We start from the raw sequence: 16142 nt of genomic DNA, 5'->3' as shown, positions 1-16142 counted from the left end.
GTAAAATAAGAAAACCAATGACCCAATTTATGTACAAAACAATACACAAATAATAATTTTGATAGACTGCAGCGAGCAACGACAACCACTGACCACGAATTGCATGCTCATTACTTGCGACAGTGATGTACAGAATGTTGAGTAGTGTATTATTAAAATGCGCAAAATAGACATCATTTTCACAAACATGTTTTCTTATTCAAACTGACATACTTATTTGAAAATGATTTCATATCTTTTCAACTAAAAGACGTTTTAGTGAAGATATGTTAAAGTAAATGCTAATTTCTTTAAACATGCACTTATTATTCAAGTTACATCATCATTTAAATGGTCCCTTCTTAAGTTCAGAATATGAGAGATTGATAAATAAGTTTAGAAGACAGCAGTTTAAAATATTGTTCTTATTGTTTATTCCTCAAATTTTTAACACATCGTTTGAAGGAGAGTTGTTTCAAAAGCATATTTATAATTAAGACTGTGAAAACATCATGCATAATCATTTAGATAAGAAATTGAAAGAACGTATCTATAATATGTATTAAGGTTTTCCTTCAAACCAAGCCTTTTGTTCAAAGAAAGATTAAACGGTAAATTGTGTAAATTTAAAATATTTCGATAGTAGTCTTTTAAATATGAACTAGGTGAAAATGTATGAATGTATGAATGTACCTTACTATATTACTTATTGGATATTGTCTCTAAATATTCAAGTACTAACATACAGGGATACTTATTTAAGAAAATGTGCAATAGAGTATATTGATTTGTATTACACACAAGAAAGAATCCAGTTCGATGCTGGAAGAATTGTAACATGTTTAACTTAGTAAGTTTCTAGCTTAAATTCCTTTAATTCTAAAACTGACTAGAAAAAATGTCTGTAAGCATGAAAAACGTAAAATGATGTTCCCCAGTACCTCCGAGGCTTAATACTACGAACTGTCAAGTCAACCAAGATAACATTCTACGTTATGTTAACAAAATTTGTCTTTTCTTATGCAGACTACTTGGATGGAGAGTTGTCTCATTGGCACTCATACCACATCTTCTTATATTTATATATAGGCTAATTTCAGAACTCATTTGTCCCATATTCGGTTCCATAATTCCTACAAAGGAACTGTTAAAAAGACATTTTCTTCTGAAGACAGCAAATTTCTTTTCAAATATTGGTGTGCTATGTGTTATGTTGGCTATGTTTTGTCTTTTTGTTCTGGTAAAAAATCATACATTTGTATGTAAGGTGTGCTACGTCTATTATTATATCATGCATTAGATATAAGAAGATGTGGTATGAGTGCCAATTAGACAACTCTCCGTCCAAGTCACAATTTGTAAAAGTAAACCATTATAGGTCAAAGTACGGCCTTCCACACGCAGCTTTGGCTCACAGCGAACAGCAAGCTATAAAGGGCCCTAAAAATGACTAGTGTAAAACCATTCAAACTGGTCTACTTTATATAAAAAACGAGAAACGAGAAACACTTATGAACCACATCAACAAACGACAACCACTGAACATCATGACTATTTTGTATTGAAGAAGTCGTCGTTATTTAAAAAATATGTGTCCCAGGAATAGATTACCTTAGCCGTATTTGGCACAACTTTTTGGAATTTTGGGTCCTCAATGCTCTTCAACTTTGTACTTGTTTGGCTTTATAACTATTTTGATCTGAGCGTCACTGATGAGTCTTATGTAGACGAAACGTGCGTCGGCGTATTAAATTATAATCCTGGTACCTTTGATAACTATTTACACGACTGGGTCGATGCCGCTGCTGGTTGACGTTTCGTCCCGGAGGGTATCACCAGCCCAGTAGTCAGCACTTCGGTGTTGACATGAATATCAATTATATGGTCATTTTTATAAATTTCCTGTCACAAAACTTTGAATGTTTTGGAAAACTAAGGATTTTCTTATCCCAGGAATAGATTACCTTAGCCGTATTTGGCACAACTTCTTGGAATTTTGGGTCCTCAATGCTCTTCAACTTTGTACTTGTTTGGCTTTATAACTACTTTGATCTGAGCGTCACTGATGATTCTTATGTAGACGAAACGCGCGTCGGCGTATTAAATTATAATCCTGGTACCTTTGATAACTATTGTCCATTGTCACTTCGAACTTATAAATTGTGCGTTTACAATATATTCTTCTTATGAATGTTCACATTTAGAGTAATATCAGGCCATACAACATAAACAAGTGATACCACGACCTTTTACTTACTCTGTTTGACTATAATACAGTTTAAACTCCGCGTTCCTTATGCGATTGTCCCAAGTCACTAAAATGTAATTGTAATACAGTGTCTGAAGTTGGTCCTGTATCGATTTGTACATCAGGCCGATAGTTTTCTTGTTTGACTAAGTTAACATGGCTTTTTATGACCTTTTATAAATTACTATGAGGTATTGTTCTTGTTTGTCAACTTCGTACTTTATAAGGGCTTTTTAACTTTTTTATGTGAGCGTTATTGATGAGTCTTTTGAAGACGAAACGCGCGTCTGTCGTACACATTTTAACACTGATATCTATGATGAGTTTATTGTTGTTGAAGGCCGTACGGTGACCTATACATCTACGTCTACTCTGGTGGATAGTTGTCTCATTGGCAATCATACCACATCTTTTGTTTTAATATACATTATTTATTTATTTTCTGACTGAGGTGGGTGTGTCAATTTGTTTGTAAACTCATTTAGTATGTTTTCCTTGCTTTTTTATCATATGGTACTTGTAAACCATAAAGAGTTACTAAAATTTAAGATGTCATAAGAGGTATTAAATTTGATGACATGCATGTATACAATTATGTAATCATACGACGTACATCTAGTTGCATTTTAATTTCACCTTTCATTTACATTCGTATATTAAATTGTCTTAACATGTTTGGCACAACAATCAATTTATTTCTAACCTTTTAGAAATACAGAACTGGAAGTATAACAGAGAATACCATTCTATAGCTTTTTATTACTTCTTAGATTATCCAAGATTAATCAAGATTTCTGTAATGCAATACAAAGTATGTGATCGTTAAAATATAATACAATATAACGCAATTAAACAATTTATATTTAATATATATACATAATCTTAAAAACATTATATAAGCACTTTGAATATAATTTCGTTTCATTTAAATGCCATTGTTGGAGAAATATATTATGTCTGTGGTTGTTCAGTTAATCTCTGTATTTATCATTTTTATTCTTTTTCCGGTTTAATTGAACTTTTTGAGACTTCCATTAAGGTTGTTTTATATCTTTTTGGTTATTATAAAACGTTGATGCTTTTTTGTGCTTGATTACAGACATTCTTTTTTTTTTTTCACTTTCCAATTCGTTGCTTTAAAAAAACCTATACTATTGCAGACGTATCACACACAATTATTGTCATTTATGACTGAAAGTTATTTTAAAACATCCAAGTATACCAGCATAAAGCACAGAATAATAGTTGGAATCTCCATAATAACCATGGACATACCAGATTTACCTAGCAAAATAAAACAGGAAGTATTATTAGAATTCAAGTATGTTTAAGAACAAAAAACATGTACGCAACAAAAACATGAAAAATTCTTTACATATTTACGTGCAAAAGCAATATTTAATGACGAAGTCGTTTGAGGAGTTTGACACCCGTTTTTAATTATAGAAATTAATTTAATAATATTGAAAATTATTTAATAATATTAAAACTTATTTAATAATATTTATGAATTGAATGCAAGGTATTTAAAATTATATGATTGAAAAATATAGATATCTTATAATTAAAAATTGTTTTTTTTTTTTTTTTAATATTTTATAAAATATTAAATTTTGATATTTAAAATACGATTGATCAATATCAAAAAAAGTTTGAATATCAAAAAATAAATGCAATTTTGAAATAGAGTAAAGATGGTAAATAAATTCATAAACGGCTTTAGTGTATATTTTGCATATGGTTCCTGGGTCAGTGGTCCGTATTCTGGGTAAAGAGGAGTGACTTTTGTATAAAACAGATCAAGCCCGATTTATAATAGACTATTTTTTTATACATATTAACAAAATTATGTCTAGATAAGATCACTATTTGTAACGAATTTAAATCGTTGAGCTTTGCATACTTATCAACAAAGGTAAAGATATTCACAAGTTAGAACTGAATATTTCATAAAATATACGCACCAGGTAAATTTGTTAAATTATCCAATAAAAGACATTCATTTACAACCCTAGTGCATAAGATTTAGAAAGAGTGATTTTGCATTGTTTTCGTTTGTTGACTAATAAAGCTAGTTTTAAAAACAAAGGGAATAAAGTCTGAACTGCCAATACATGCTGTTTGTTAAAAACTCTTCAAAGATTAAAAATAGTATTTTAAATTGCCAACTACTATTTATACAATAGATTAGTCACTACTTGTTATTTTGCTAGACACTAATTGAAAATGGATATAAAACATGTTAAAACTGTATGCCGCTTTAAAATGTTCTCATCTACATTTTTCTCAACTGCAAAAACAACGATATAACTCGTTCCCGATAATCAGAATTTCTGACGTGTATTAATAAATAAAATTTATAAAGTGCTATTTTCAACATTACACATTTTCTTTATTTTAAAAGCAAAGTTTAGAAAAAAATTGCATGTAGCAATATACTTTTATGAAAGAGATGTATCTTATCAATTTTATTTTTCTTAAAATGTCCTGTACAAAGTCAGGAATGTGTCAGTTGTTATCAAATAGTCCGTTTCTATGTATGTTGGCGTTTGTTTTGCTGCAGTTCAGTGTTTCTGTTGTTCCGTTGTTTTCCTCCTATAGTTGATTTGTTTCCTTCGGTTTTTGGCTTTTAACCCGGAATTGTTTTTCTTAATCGATTTATGACTATTGAAAAGCGGTATACTACTGTTGCCTTTATTGTAGACGAAACGCGTGTCTGGCTTACACAATGTTCAGTCTGGTATCTACGATGAGTTTATTTGCTACTGCTATTGTTTGAACAAATTAATAATTGTTTGGTTCAGCCTGGTATGTATGATGAGTTTATTCACTACTGATATTGTTTGAAAAAAACTATTTACTTTCTACATGTTTGTCAATATAATGGAATTTTATGCTAATGTCATACAAGTTAGTAGTTTAGCTAGCTATAAAACCAGGTTTAATCCACCATTTTCTACATAAGAAAATGCCTTTACCAAATCAGGAATATGACAGTTGTTATCCATTCGTTTGATGTGTTTGATGTGCTTTAGCTTATGATTTTGCCATTTGATAAGAGAATTTCCGTTTTGAATTTTCCGCGGAGTTCGATATTTTCGATATTTCACTTTTTATTTTCTGTAAAAAAATATATACAAATACCGAACTCCAAGGTAAATTAAAGAAAAAGAAAGTCTATAAAAACTGACAAAATCGAACGCAAGACTTTGTAAATAAACAGATCGAATGAAAAACAGCTGTCATATTCAAGACTTGGTAAAGTCATATTTCCGAAGAAAATGGTGAGTTTAACCTCGTTTTATAGCTAGATAAGCCTCCCACTTGGATGAAAGTTGTTAATAACTCCGTTATATTGACACAATTGGGTGAGTCTCCCTAAACAGACCTACTAGGTTCATGTGACAATCAGTGAGATATAGCATACATCAAAGACATACAACACAACTGACTAAGCAATTCGAACAAACATAAACATACATCTAACAAAGACGCCAACCAAAAAGTGGTTAGTGGTAGCTTCAAGCTCTTAAATATCGTACGACTTGAAACATTTATACCCCATACGCGGGTGAAGTTGGTATATTGACACTTAGGTAAAGAAAATCATAATTTTGAAATTGAAATCGTCTTGTTTTTCATAGATTATTGTACTGAAATGACCGCCGTAGTCAAATTCGAGGTATATGTCTCAAAATGAGACTGAATCTGTTTCTGTCTGTATTTTTTATGTCTAGTTCAGGAGGAAATATTAATAGAACCCAATCAGAAAAGTTTGGATTGTTAATAGAATGAAAATCATCAATATACCTGAAATTAAATGATACAGCTTCTTTGATCCTCTTGTTATTGACAAGTGTCTGAAGGACATCCGATTCATATGTAAATAAGAAGAGGTTGGCCAGGAGAGTTGCACAGTTTATTCCCATAGAAATGCCGACAATCTGCTAGAAAATGATGTCCCCAAACTGAACAAATATGTTGTCTATGAGGAACACCAGCATACTTATGACTTTGTTCTTCGGAGTAGCATGTTTTATTTTTTGGACTCATTTTTGAGTAAAACATCCAGAATTAAGTCAAACAATAACACAGTTGTTCAGCTTGTGGATTTTAAGCTGTATCAACCACCTTACTAATTTAATCGATTCCGACAATGCCTGAATCTGTTATAATTTTGAAGTACCTGTTATGGTTTCAATTGATGTTTTGTGAATCTCACCTTCCGAAGATGTTCCTGTTGAATTATGTCTAGATCACCAGTAATTATATGGTAAGAGGGCTTGTAAATATATGGAGATTGGAAACAGTCACATGAGAGAGTTTTTTTTAAGTATTTTTTTAAATCAAGAACTTGCAATGCTTGCTGATAGTAAGAAATGATAGGTGTAATGGTTGTAGTGTAACTATAGCATGCACAGCAGGCAATAGGAAGAGGCTGATTTTATAAATTAAGCGGAATTTAAATAAGATAAGATGCGTTGTTTTTCTTTTTGATGAAGAACGTTGCTTATGTTGATGGCATCAATTGCTTTATTTGAAAAATGAATTTGAAGGAATTTCCTATTTTCATCGTGCGATGGTTCTTGTCTTTCTGCTTTAGATAGATGGAAAATAGCTTCATATCAAATTATAATAGCTATAATGTATATTGAGGAAACCCATTTTTTACATGAGGAAATGCATGCACCCTGTCAGGAATATGAAGGTTGTTTTCCATTCGTTTGATGGGTTTGCACTTTTGGTTACGCCATTTGTAATGGGACTTTCCGTTTTGAATTTTGCTTGAAGTTCGGTAGTTTTGTTATTTTTCTTTTTGTCAAATGTTTAATATCTTTAACATATTAGAAAGTTTACGGGCAGCGAAAAACGAATGATGCGAATATGATGCAAATTAAGCAGATGTTGGAGATGAAGGTCTTCAAATCTCCCATTAAGGTGGTCTAGAGATTTGGAAGACTTTTTTTACATTTGGACGAACGTTTTTTTACTATGACTACTTTTGGATCTTAAGGTAGTGTTGAATAAATTCTTTACATTAAAATCACTGCAGGCGGGTCTTGAAAATTTCCCTAAACCTTTCATGGATAAAGAAGGATCTTGGTCTGGTTTATTAAGATGGTTATAACAATCTGGGATTTTTGTTATCAGACTGGTGTTGGTTCATCCTTTCACGCAATGGGTACCGAGTTTCACCAACATACATGAGTTCATATAAGGTACCAGGCATGGGGTAATCGTAATCATCTGTAATCGAATACATTTTGCAGTGTAATCACATGTTATCAGTAATAATGCTTTTTCTGATTACAAGTTATCGTTATGTAATCGATTACAAAGCAAAAAACAAGTGTAATTATGATTACTTTTAGATCACTTTTAGATTACAAATCAAATGATTACTTGCTGAGTAAAAATTTTATATATAAAAGCTATTGTTTTATACAAACATAAATAAAAAAATCCTCATAATAATGCTCAATATGATTGATCCTACTAACTATTTAATAATTTCAGTTTTAGTATACTCATGCTTAAGGGAATGTAGGGTGTAAATGAATGGCTTTTTTAAACAGTGAGTCCTTGTAATATAAGATGTCTCTTTTTTTTTAAATATTTTGTTCCCTTGGATTGCAAAACATCTCAAACTGTTAAGGTTAAGTGCAAATTTTGCTCTTTATGTTGATTTTGATGTAACTCATAATGATAATGGAATTTAGAACAATTGTTTTTTTCACAATTTTTATAACAAAAATTCTATGACTTTTTATCATGTGTTTTCTTAATATGTTGGAATAGAAATATAAATTTTACAATCTGTAAAAAATGAAAAAAACTGCCTACAAAATTATTGATTATTCCAATCAAAACAATGCAATTTAATTACCCAAGCTCGTCTATTGCTTGTTATAAAATTTGAGGTAGTGATTAACACCTATAAAAACACAATTAAGTGTCAATTATGTGCACACAGACAAAAAGGCTGCTTGGTCATTAAATAATCACTATTTGTTAATTTCTTTTTCTTGATCAAAAATATGTTTTGGGCTAAAATATTAAAAAAACAATGTTACTTTTTTAACACACAGAGACATTTACATTCAAAGTAAATTTGTCTAAAAAAATTACGTCATCAAACAATACAAACATTACACTACTCCTTTTTTTTTATAAATAACATGTTTATATCCAAAATATTAAAAACACAAATATTCACTCATATTAGCTTTTTTATAAGAGAATCAAATGTTTAAAAAAAATTTTTTTTTAAATACCGCAGTATAAAATGTTATCCTTAGTAATATAAAGTAATCATGATTACTTTAAAGAAAAATAACCTAATGTAGTCAATTACATTCAATTTAGGTGTAATTGCAATGTAATCGATTACATCAAATAAGCAAAGTAAAAGTAATTTAATCGATTACATTTTAAAGTAATCGATCGACCCCATCCCTGCAAGGTACACTCTATTCCGGAAAATATATAATCTGTCGAAATGTCAAGATGCTTGAATTATTTTGTGTATTAGGCTTTACCTGTTGGATTACTATTGGTACATGTCGTATTATTTGGTACTGTGGTTTGCACTGTAGTTTGCACTGTAGTTTGCACTGTAGGACCGATTGAGTCAGAGTGGGGCGCTTCTAAATAATTGAAAGTAACGTGAATTAACTATAACAAGTATGCATTTTTGTTATTTATTCACATTTATTAAGGTAATTTGTGATTTATATGTTCAAATTATCATAACAACAATAAAATATGTATTTGTAACTGAGTAGTCTTTTTAATAGATAAATTTGCTCTATATGTGTTTATTCTATGTTGTTCACTCTTGAGAATACATAATAACATGTTATTTTCGGTAGGTAGCTGGCTAAAATCATTTTTGTTTTCTGTATCATTGAAGTGTTAGAACACTGTTCTTGTACATATGCAGGTTATTAGCAATGAACTTATAATATTTAGAAAAAACTGACTTTACATTGTTTTGATTTGCTTGCTTAAAAAAACCAAGAGTGAATACACTTTGAACTGCCATTACAGTTTTGATCTTAAAAAAGTAACCTAAGATTTAAACCCCCATTTTATATAGCCACCATAGATTAGTCACTACTTGCTGTTTTGCTAAACTAGTTGGTTGAACGATATGGAATACCTTTTTTCACAGATGACGACGGATATTTTCCAATTGTCGTAACTACGATCCCGTTCCCTTTTTCCCGAATAAGACCAATCGAATAAGACTTTTCACCGAACTTGTTCTTACATGAACAATACGACGACCGCCACATGTGCAGTAAGATCTGCTTACCATTTCGGAGCACATGAACCCCCCCCCCCCCCCCTCTCCCTAGTTTGTGGTGCGGTTTGTGTTGCTCTGTCTTTAGTTTTCTATGTTGTGTTTCGTGCACTATTGTTTGTCTGTTGGTCTTTTTCTTGTTTTAGCCATTGCCTTGTCAACATATTTTCGACCAATGAGTTTGAATGTCCCTTTTGTATTTTTCGCTTCTCTTTTACACTAATTATATTATCTCTCAACTGCAAAGACTATGACGTTACTTGTTCACGACAATCAAGAATGTTTGATAAAAACTAGTTTTATAGCTAGATAAACCTCCCACTTGTATGACAGTTGTTTATAGTTCCTTTATATTGATATAATTGGGTGAGTATCTACGTACAGACATAATAGGATAATCTGAAAATAATTGTGATCCAGCATACATCACTGACATGCAACACAACTGACTTAACATTTCAAACAAACAAACAAATACATCTTACATTGACGCCAACAGAAAAGGTTTTGTAGTTGGTAGTAAATTTGACAAAGAGGCCAACCACAAACATTTTGTATTTAGCTATCAGGTGAAACGCTCTTTGACAAGACCCTAGCTCAGCAATCTTTTGCCCAAACACCGATGAAGTATTTTAAATCAGAATCGCAGCATCAACCTCTTAAATATCGTATGTGTTGAAAAGAGTGTACCCCATACGCGGGTGAAGTTTGTATATTGCTTCTAAGGTAAAGAAAATTTATAAATTTAAAATTGAAATGTCTTGTTTGTCATACATTCCTGTATTGAAAAGACCGCTGAAGTCAAATTCGAGGTCTATAAATTAGGCGGAAGATACCAGAGGGATATTCAAACTCATAAGTCGAGAATAAACTGCATGACACGTCATGGCTATACAGACAAACATAAGTTCGAAAACACAACATAGAAAATTAGGGACTAAGCACCACAAACCCCACCAAAAACTGGGGGTCACTGTATCTGTGGTTTCTTTAATCTCTAGTTCTTGAGGATATATTAATGGGACCGAATCAAAAAAGTTTGCAAGGGTAATGGAAAGAATATCATCAATATACCTGTATGTGAAATTATATTATCTAGCTTCTTGTTTTTACAAGTGTCTAAAGGAACTCCGACTCATATGAAAATAGGAAAAGATCAGCCAGGAGAGGTGTACAGTTGGTTCCCATAGGGATGTCGACAACCTGCTGATAAACTTATCTCAAAATTGAACAAACATGTTGTCAATGAAGAACACCATCATACTGATCACTTGTACATCGGAGTTCCATGTTTTTTTTCGGACTCATTGTTAACAAAATAGTTCAAATTAAATCCAAAAAACATAAAACATGTAGCGTATTTTACCTTTTGTTTTTTTTTCGGGAGGGGGATAACATTGTGAATTATTTCCTCAAGACGGGTTTTCAATTTTTCATGTGGTATCTGTAGGCCTCATTGTGACGTTAATATGAAGAACAGCAACAAAAGTGTTGTTCCTTTACTTTTTGTTTGTTTGCTGTGCATGTACTGATTTCGTGTTTTAGATGGATACCCCATATCCTCTGTTTTTCTATTATGGTGGTTACAGATTGGAAATATCGAAACTTTTTATTGAATTTATTTCAGAGAATTTATAAGATTTAAAATTTTCCAGAAGTTTTTTGAGTTCTCATGAACCAACATATGGTTAATGTCGCTACCCGAGAAAACAGTGTTACAGTATTTCTGTAATCCCACTTTTACTGAGGACACAATTTTGTTTAATATATAAGACAATTTGTTGGTAAATGCCTGTACCAAGTCAGGAATATAACAGTTGTTTTCCATTCGTTTGAAGTGTTTGAGCTTTTGATTTTGCCATTTGATGAGGATTTTCCGTTTTGAATTGTCCATGGAGTTTGGTATTCATGGTATTTTTGTTATTTTACTTTTGGTAGAACATGCAGTTGAGCGGGCAATGTACCGTTGTGTGTGCGGAGCTTTGTGAAACATATGTATCCACTACAAACAAGGAGTCCTCAGATTTGTTGCTCATTGAAATTTTTGAGTGTCTTGTTAACCCTCTTCTCTTTAGTCCATGCTCTGGCGTAATTTTTTACGGAATCCATTATAATTTCAAAGTTATAGTTTCAATTGATGTGTTGTTGATACCTAAATTTTAGATCATGATATATCATCTTCCGCAGATGTTCATGTTGAATTATGTTTAGATCACCAGTAATTATATGGCGAAAGGGCATGTGAATATATTGAGAGTCACATGACAGAGGGTTTTTCGGGTATTTCTCTAAATCAAGATCTTGCGAAGCTTGCTTATATTTAGATATTATCAGTGCAATGGTTTGTTGGTGTAAATATAGCAGACAATAGGATCAGACTGATTTTGAAATTAAAGCTGAATTAAAAATGTAAGTTCTTTGTGATGAACAACGTTGCTGATGTTGATAGCATCGAATCTTTTATTTGAAAACTTAATATGAAGATATTTCCTATTTTATCGTGTATTGGTTCTGATTTTATTGGTTCAGCTAGATGAAAAATATCTACATATCAAATTATATTTACTAGTATGTATATTGAGGAAAACATAACCATACATCTTTTGTCAAGTGCATAATGTCTTAAACATTTTTGAAAGTTTACAGACAGTGAAAAAAACAATGGCTCGAATAAAATGTATCCCAGTGGATGGTGGATTTGTGCTGAAAGCTACCAAAGCTCCGAGTGAGTGATCTAGATTAGGAAGACATTTTGTTAAATTTGGACGGTTGTTATGTTTTTTTACCATAACTACGTCTGGATTGTAAGCTAAGGTTGAATAAACTCTTATTAATAAAATCACTTCATGCTGCACTTGACAAATTTCCTACGCATTTGATGTTATCACTTCAACTGTATGGCATTGCAGTACCTAATTCCCTCATTCAGAAATTCTTATTATCTGTTCGGAAAGGCGTTCTAAGTACAAGGCTATTAGTATGGTGGTAATTTTTTTCAATGATGCAAACTTTCATGGATAAAGGAGGATCATGGTACATCAAAAATGGTTATAAAGAATTCTTGATTTTCATTATCAGACCGGTGTTGGTTCATGCTTTTACGCAATATTTGTCGAGTTGTATCAAAATGCAGTAGTCAACACAAGGTACATTCTGTTCCGTAAATTCTCTTATGATTTTGTGTAATAGGCTTTTACCTGTGAAATGACTTTTGGATTCTTGCGTAGACATTAGCACTGTGCTTTTCACTGTAGGTTCGTAACAGGCATCTTTACCTTGAAAGTGACGTGTATAAACTATTACAAGTACAAATGTATACACGTTTTTTTTTTTTTTAACATTTATTGAAGGTAATTTGTGACTTACATGTTGAAATTTGAATAATAACCTTAGATTATGTATTTATTTTGGATTAGTATTTCTATTAGATAAACATTGCTCTATATTTTGTATTCCATCTTATTCACTCCTGAGCATAAAACATGATTTTTCTGTAGATAGCTGGTTAAAACATGTTTTTGTATCATTGAAGTGTTAAGACATGTAAGATACTAACTGCTCTTGCACATATATGCATGTTGTAGAAATGAGTTTATGATAAAAACGAAAATAACTTTTACTTTAAAACAGAGGCGAAAGAATTTGCAAATTCATACTGTGGATTCATTATTCTTCGTTGGATACCAGTTTTCGTGGAATTAGTGGGTATAAATGAACCCCGAATTTCAATGTTCAGCAAATTACAAATGTAACATAGTCAGGAGCCTGTTGTTCAGTGGTTGTCGTTTTATGGTGTGTTTAAATAGGTGTTTCTCGTTTCTCGTTTTTTTTTATATAGATTAGACCGTTGGTTCTAAAGTTTGAATTGTTTAACACAAGTCATTTTGGTGCCCTTGATAGCTTGCTGTTCGGTATGAGCCAAGGCTCCATGTTGAAAGCCGTACTTTGACCTATAATTGTTAAATTTTTATACCTTATGACTTGGATGGAGATTTGTCTGATTGGCACTCATACCACATCTTTTTGTTTATATAGTATGCAGACTTTGGTAATATCACGAAATTATATATCTTCAATCCACTAAAATTAGTACCCATGAATACAAATAAAACCACAGTAAATAAAAATAAACTGGCAATGCCATGTCAAAAAACGAAAGGAGACAAATTTTTCTTTGCCTGTATAAATTGTGCATGATTTAGATAAATATTTTTTTTCTGAACAAAATGGAGCTAAATTTTTAAATCACAATTATGAAGCACATTGATTGTTTTTAGTTTTAATATTTACTTACTGCTAGTTGGAGTGAAATTAATACCGCAAACGCAAACGTTGCTTGCGTTACAGTATGCGTTATCTACGCAGGAATCATTCTTTTGAGTCAAATTACCACATCTCTTGTTTGGGTAAATCTCTAAGGAATTTATACAAAGAACACTGTATGTATATGAACAATACATAAGCTAATTAGTTACATGTTTTTTTGTGTGATTTCTTTAATCTGGTACATAAAAAGTGATATACTTCGATAATCATATATAAAAAAGTATATTTATTCTGTGAATTAGCTTGTTTTTTAAATGCTAGTTGAACTGCTTTTATATACATGTATAAGTGCGATTAACGAGAATTTTGTCGCTGCATGTATTAGATGCATCCATGAAGGCGTTGTTCCGAATGGGAGTATCTTATTTACACCAATATATGATTGTAAATGCAGAATGATAGTTTTCAATAATCTAGGAGGAGGTATATTATTGATAAGCATGATAAATGCAGGGTATCAAATTTCATATAATGAGAACTTGGTGTAAATCGTTTTATATTTTTAAGTCAAGGACTATTGTAAGACAACATGGTTTGAAATTTATAGATTGATGCTTATAATTTCAATTAACATTAGCTAATCTTTCCCTAGACATCGTGTATACCAGTCAATTATCAAAATTAACATTACTGCTAGAAAACCCTACATTATTTAATCAGAAAAGTAATATATTACTAAATGCATTGAGTGTGTTGTTTATATTTGAAATCTTAGGATGAAAATTAATCTATATTAAGCTGTATAAAGGACATACGGGGTGTACAGCCACTGTAACTGTCCTTGTAAAAGGCATACTTGCATACATAAGTATAAGAACACATTGCTTTACCATCATTGCACAGAGATGAGGCATTGCAGGTACCACCTAACACCGTCTCTGCAATATACCAATAGTATCACTTATATAATCATTCATGAAAATGTAATGAAAGTGTAAGGAAATTAATCAGTTCAAATTTAATTATCTTGTATTTTTTTGTTAAATTATGCAGATGCTTATAAAAAAAAGTAGACACTATCTTTCACTTATTTGGTGTAAACAGACAACTCATAATGCTTTTGGTGTTGCCTATTTGAAATAGTGTCGCCGTAACTAGAAAGGTCGTTTCAATATCAATGCACCACCCGATTTGTAAATAATTTCCTAAGTTAATTCGATGTATGCAGTAATTACTACAACGAAAAATAATAAAGATTAAAGACCGGAATTTATTTTCACACAAACCATCAACGTTAGTTTTGCACATAAACGACCGGATGTATGTCCTTCTGGAATAATTTTTTCCCCGAGTAAACTTTGTTAGCCTGATATCTAAATGTTCAAGAAAATCGTTGGATTTTTCCATGTGACTTCCAATTTGTTCCATGCAAATTATTATTTAGTCCAGATGACTAAAATGATTTTTCTGAAGGTACGGGATTTCTCTTTACATAACATATCTTTGGATGAAAATTAATCTTTATTAAGCTATTTAATGGACATACGTGGTGTACATCCACTGCTACTGTCTTTGCATACACATTTACCAGAACACATAGCGTTACCATCTGTGCAATGAGTGGTGGTATTGCAGTGACCACCTAACATAATTTCTGCAACATATCAATAGTATCACTAATAGAATCATGAATGAAAATGTAATGCAAGTATGAGGCAAAGTGAAATATTACTCAGTTCAATTGTAATCATCAAATAGTTTTTAAAATTGTGCAAACGTTTTTGAATAATGTGGACAGTCTTCTTTGACTGTCCATGACGTTAAAATACTAAATCCCTGGGATGTATTTTAGTTGATTTTAGTCTCTGATGCATGGTTTTTTATTATTAATTGTTTTGGCTTTTAACTAGCTGTCAGTAACTGCGAGTTACTCTCAAATCGTACTTTCTTGTTTATTTGACCTGTTGATACCAATTGTATTGCTTTTTTGTTATTTAATGTTATTCAGGGTTATATCTGGTCTATATACCAGCTTTTATAAGTGTTTGGTATTATTATAAATTTTCACTTCGTACTATGAACATCAAAATTATTAATTTTGTAAAAATATTTCCTTTCTCTATTGGAACTGTACACGTATACCTAACAACAAAATTATTTTCATTTACCTGTGTTTAAAGTTATTGCACATGGCTGATATTTTTGTTCAAGCATATTGTGTTTCTTTAATTGTTTAACATTTCATACCGATATAACATGTTACTTTTATTATTCATCCCTTAGTTTATTTATTTTGTATTTACATTGTATCATAGGTCAATTTTATTTCTTCAGTGTATGTTC

This window comes from Mytilus californianus, unplaced genomic scaffold, assembly GCF_021869535.1.
Source record: "Mytilus californianus isolate M0D057914Y unplaced genomic scaffold, xbMytCali1.0.p SCAF_7, whole genome shotgun sequence".
NCBI classification, from domain to species: domain Eukaryota; kingdom Metazoa; phylum Mollusca; class Bivalvia; order Mytilida; family Mytilidae; genus Mytilus; species Mytilus californianus.
This window is presented reverse-complemented; position numbering follows the sequence as displayed.